Below are 6,000 nucleotides of genomic sequence, written 5' to 3' on the forward strand. Positions count from 1 at the left end.
GAGGGTTGTTCAGCGAGTCGCGCCTGATTTTATGACCCCTTTTTGCTCTGGCTTTAAGTGGAAAAAACTGTAGTTGTAAGTGATTCAGATAAATAGATTAACAGAGTTGGAAGGGACCTTGTAGGTCATCTAGTCCAACCCCCCGCTCAAGCAGGAGACCCTACACCATTTCTGACAGAGGGCAGTCCAGTCTCTTCTTGAAAGCCTCCAGTGATGAAGCTCCCACAACTTCTGAAGGCAACTTCTGGTCCATGGGTTGATTGCTCTCACTGTCAGAAAAGTTCTCCTTATTTCCAGGTTGAATCTCTCCTTGATCAGCTTCCATCCATTATTTCTTGTCTGGCTTTCGGGTGCTTTGGAAAAACAGCTTGACCAGATTCACATGGTCATTGAGTGAATCTGGCTTATCCTATTGACTTTGCTTGTCAGAAGCCAGCTGGGAAGGTCAGAAATGGCAATCACATGACCCCGGGGCACTGCAATGGTGGTAAGTTGCCAAGCATCCAAATTTTGATTATGGGAAAGCTGTGACAGTTTTTAAGTGCAAGGACTGGCTGTAAATCACCTTTTTCAGTGGTGGTGTAACTTTGAACGGGCACTAAACAAATGGTTGTAAGCAGGGGTGGGATTGAAAAATTTTAGCAATCGGCTCTCTGCCTGGTTGCTGGGTGGGGGTGGCCTTGGGACGTGGCCTACTCTGCCTCCTGCACCACACCTGGGGGGGGTGTTTTCCCCCTCCCCAAGCTCTGGAGGTTTTCCTTGAGCCTCCGGGAGTGCGAAAACAGCCTTCCCTGGGCTCCAGAGGCCCTCTGGAAGCCCGTTTCTGGACTTCTGGAACTTCCAGGAGCAGAGGTGAAATGCTCCCGGTTCGGACCGGATCGCCCAATCCGGTAGCGATGGTGGTGGGTGGCTCGGAGAACCGGTAGCAAAGATCCCTGCCCACCCCCCCATGCCCAGCTGAGGCGTGCGATCATCAGAGGCTTTTAAAAATTATTTTTGAAAGCATTTTTTCTACAACCTCTTTGGCCGAAAAAATGCTTTTAAAAGTAAAAAAAAAAAAAAAAAGCCTCTGATGATAGCGCGGCTCAGCTGGGATCGTCAGAGGCTTTTAAAAGCATTTTCTTTACAACCTCTTCGGCTGAAGAGGTTGTAGAAAAAATTATTTTAAAAGTAAAAAAAAAGAAAAAAAATTGGCCACATCCACCCAGTCACATTACTCCCCCCCCACCAAGCCACGCCCACAGAACCGGTAGTAACAAATTTTAGATTTCACCACTGTCCAGGAGGCCCATTTTTCACCCTCCCAGAGCCTCCATGCGGGCCCTGCACTTACCTGGCATCCAAAACAGGCCACATGGAGACTCCTGGGAGGGGCGGGGCCAGTCAGTCCTTGCAACTACTGGTTTGGTGAACCAGATGTAAAATTAACATCCGATTTGCCCGAACCGGTCTGAACTGGCTGAATCATACCCCTGGTTGTAAGTCGAGGACTGTCTGTAAGTGCAAATGAATATCAGGAATATTTAGGTGAAGGGGAAAGCCACTTATCTGGGGGAAAAAGGCCATCCTAATGTCTCACCAATTCAATCCATACAAACAAAAATGGCTTCTGTGATCCTAAAAGGGCTTCTGAGGATTGGCCACAATATTGCTACTCCTTACCATATGGTTCAATGAAGCCTGCCCATTACAGTCATAGGTCATAAAGTATGTAAAAGGAATGGATCTCAATTGTTAAATGAATGCCACACTTGTAAAGCAGCCATGGCAGTCATTAAGCGAACATTATGGTTGTTAAGTAAACCAGTGATTCACAATGGGTGTGGTAACTGTGGTTTTGCTGAAAGCTAGAGGTAAGTGTCTGTTTTCGATAAATGTGATCATGTGACTATGAGATACTGTGCATCAGGGGTGGGCTGCTGGGGGTTCATAGGGATTCGGGAGAACCTCTAGCTAAGATTCTGTGCAGTTCGGAGAACCCCAAAATTCCATTCCTGGATGGCCCCGCCCATCCCACTCCGCCCCTCCCAGGAGTCCCCCCGTGGCCCGTTTTGGATGCAGGTAAGTGCAGGGCACGCATGGAGGCTCAAAAGGTGAAAAGTGGGCCTATTGGAAGTTTGGGAAGGCCAGAAACAGGCCCGTTTCCGGCCTCCAGAGGGCCTCCGGAGCCTGGGGAGTCTGTTTGTGCAGGAGGTCCACTAGGCCACGCCCACCATGGCCACGCCCACCCAGCAACCGGGCAGAGAACCCCTTGCTAAAATTTTCGAAGCCCACCCCTGTGCAAATACGTTCAGTCATGGGACTGCCGAGTGGTCCTGACTGTCAGAATTTCAAATCTGGGTCATAAAGACCCCATTTTTTTTCGTTGGTTTTAACTTTGATGTTAAGTCAAGGACTAGCTGTAATATCTAGTTTGCTACCAAAGCAGAGAAATGGTAGAGATGGGAAAAGAAGAGAGGGATGGTTTCATGTCACAAGGAGCTAATTGGATCTTTGCAAGATTCATCATGCTGACTAAAAATAAACCAGAAAAATATTTTGCATAATATAATAAAATTAATATTTAACCATCCAGAAATTCCTGAGATGAGAAAAGATGGCACAGAAAGGCATTTGTGGAAATGTAAATTAAGACGGATAAACTCTGCCACATCTTATTTCAGTGGGGGAGGGGGGCATCTCTGCCTCATAGCAAGTCTGGGCAAAAAGCCTACTGATGTTTAATATTTTTTTTTTTTAAAAGGAATGCATCTGAAATGAAAGCTTCATTAAATAGCGCAAATTATATAAAATGATTAGGCACCTTCTTCATCTTTTGGTATTCAGTGATTCATAAATAAAACCACTTTTCTGTAAATGTGTGTGCTGGAAACTCTAATTAATGTATTTATAATAGGCTGAAGTTCTAAGGCAGGAGTGTCCAACTGTGGCAATTTTAAGACTTGTGGACTTCAACTCATGGCTAGCTGGGGAATTCTTGGACTTGAAGGCCACAGGTTTTAAAAGTTGCCAAGGTTGGACACCTCTGTTCTATGGCCTATAGAAGACAAGATGTATCCTGTGGTGAAATGCTCTGAAGTCTGCTACTGGTTTGCTGTGTGTGCGCATGCGTGGTGCACGCCAAACTTCATGCACATGGGCACTGCATGCACTACCGTGCAGCGCTGAAAAAAGAGGCTTAAGAAGGTAAGTAGAACAGCGAAGGGGGGAACAGCTGTGCCGCGCGATTTAGATTCGCTAGAAAGCAGGATTTTCCTGCTTTCTAGCGAATATAAATCGTGCGGCACAGCTGATCGTCGGAAATACAGGTTCGTCTGAACCGGTAGCATTTTATTACTACCGGTTTGCCCAAACTGGTCCGAACCAGTAGCATTTCACCCCTGGATGTATCCCTTTCTCAGTTCACAAGACTACAAGTTTCCTTCTGAAATTCCCTGCTGCCCTTTTAAGTCAGCTGTTGCTACTTCCAAAATGGAAATGCCTCCTTAATGTCTCCTCTGGCAACTTCATTGTCCACGAGACACTTCTGTGCCAGAATTGGGCATGTATTGTACATTAGATTAAACAGGAGGAGGCTCTTCCGAAGAACAAGATGGCTGCTTCACTAGTAGAAGCTGTAGAAAGTTAGCACCCACCCACCCCTCTCCTAGAAGAATGAAATGTTTTGAGAAATATTAAAAAGGCAGAATATTATATTTCCCTAAAGGAGAAACATGCTCTTGGAAAACAGCCCCACCTTTCTTAATAGCCCCAGCAGGACTGGGCTAGCCTATCTACAAGACAAAAGACCTTCAGCCTCAGGGTGATGGGATTAGCCCTCACTCAAGATCCAAACCAGGAAAACCATTAAGACATGTTAGGAATGGCCCAACACCCTTTCAGGACACAAGCCTCCTCATTACATCATGTCAGAGAGTCCAGGATTCAATCAAACTTAACTCAGACAATCTAAAAGGTTAGCTATGATCCCTACAGCAACCAATAGAATACACGCTCTTGCCACAGGAACAGGAAGCTCAAGGGCAAGGCCCAAGAGAAGGTATAAATAACCCTCACTCTCCACTCCATGTGGTCAGCTGCCCAGGACCTCAAAACCCATGTGGTCCTGACCATCCATAAACCATCTTGCCAATCAGCCTCCGTGTTTCCAGTGTCTTTCTCCCCCCACTTGGAACTGAAGCAGATGGATTTTTCTTCCAACAAAGCTACAGGGAAGTTGCGGCTTTATGAAGTGGTGCTTTGCTCTGGAGGACACATGTCTCTCTGTGCGTCATCCATTCCACGGGTAGCGTGGAAATTATCCTTCCTGGTCTGCGGCACTGATGAGATTTTTGTTAGTGTTTTATTTCATATCTGGAGTTGTTTGTGAGGTACTATTGCATTTTAAGCTGGAACATTACCATCAAATAGTATTTAGCAGAAAAGCGAGAGGTCTCAGGAGACCTGGTTATGGAATCTACTTGGAGGCATCGTTAAGGTCTTCTAAGGAGGTAGATGTGGCTTCCCAAAGGGCACGGCTGGAGCAGCAGAGATTCCTGCCCTTCCATTTCGGTTGCCGCCAGAGAACGGTTGATTATCATCAGAAACCTATTAGCATAAACTCCCAACTGTTTATCCTTGCAGCTGTCTGATTTACAACGGAGATAAAAACTGCGTTGGGAAATAAAAGGTGGGGCTGTTTGGAAGGAAAAGCAAGCAGGCTTCCGAGCACCGAGGAACTAGAAGGGCAGAGCCAGAGAAAGGATTAATTGGAAACCGAGGTAGTAAAAATAATTTCCAGTCAGAACAGTTTCTGAGGATGGCAGGAATAATCAGTGGAGGAGAATCGTAAGCTGGTTTGCATTCTTGAAATATGTGCCTGCCAAATGCTTCTTTCGATGGAGCTCTGAAATAGAGCTTGCCTGCTAAGCGGGAGGGAGAAACCACTGGTGTGGGTGTGGGTGTCCCCTTCCTACGGTGGGATCTGCCCTTCCTGGTGTGCCTTTTTTGAGTAAGAAGAGGGAAGTCAAGAGGAGGGAAAGTGGTAGAAATGCACAGCAGCACAGAAAAAAAAAATCAATCAACGTGAATGGTGAGGCTAAATGAACTCTGGGCTAGCAGCCTTTCACCAGAAGAGCAAGCAGCCCCGGGGAACATCCACATTTGATTTAGTATTACCGAATCAGTTCAGATGTGTCAGTACTGTTTTATTCCAGAAAAAAGCTTTCCCAAACCTGGTACCTTCCAAACAGGGCCTCCAGTCCTCATCGATGCTGTAGGCTCCAATTGCCACTGCTGCTCTGCTAGTCACCAAACAGCTGATTGGCGTGCCAGGCATTGTAGCTCGGCTCGGCTTGGCTCAGCTCTCCGCAGGCTCACAAAATTCCAGAAAATTTAATAATTGGTTCTCAGGTGGTGGTACTAGCATCCTCCAGCATGCCACTACTCCCAGCTGTGTCGAGACTGTTTGTACTGGCATATTTTAGAAGTTGCAGTTCTCTCAGTCCTATAAGGTAGAGCAGACTAAGAATCGGACACCGTGTAGGCTTAAAACTACTTTTACAGGTAGTCCTCGACTTACCCTGTTTCCCCTAAAATAAGACATCCCCTGATAATAAACCCAATTGGGCTTTTGAGCGCATGCGCTAAAATAACCCCCCCCAAAACAAGCCCTCCCCAAAAATATTTAAATGCATGCGCAGCTGGTCTCCGCCATTTCCTCTGGTTAGGGTTAGGGAGACAGAGCTGGAAATCAGGTAAGACAGCAAGAGGAGCCCCATCTTGCTCCATGCACCCCAAAACAATAAGGCCAAGCACTTATTTTGGGGTTCAAAAAATATAAGGGTCTTATTTTTGGGGAAACACAGTACAACAGTTCATTTAGTGACCATTCGAAGTTACAACGTTACCAAAAAATGTCACTTAGGACCATTTTTCACACTTATGACTGCTGCAGCAGTTTACATTAGCAACTGACTTCTATTTATGATGTTTACAGTGTCCAGGGGGTGATGTGATCAT

Source organism: Pituophis catenifer, unplaced genomic scaffold (assembly GCF_029215685.1).
Source record: "Pituophis catenifer annectens isolate HBS135680 unplaced genomic scaffold, rPitCat1.0.hap2 SCAF_9, whole genome shotgun sequence".
Taxonomy (NCBI): domain Eukaryota; kingdom Metazoa; phylum Chordata; class Lepidosauria; order Squamata; family Colubridae; genus Pituophis; species Pituophis catenifer.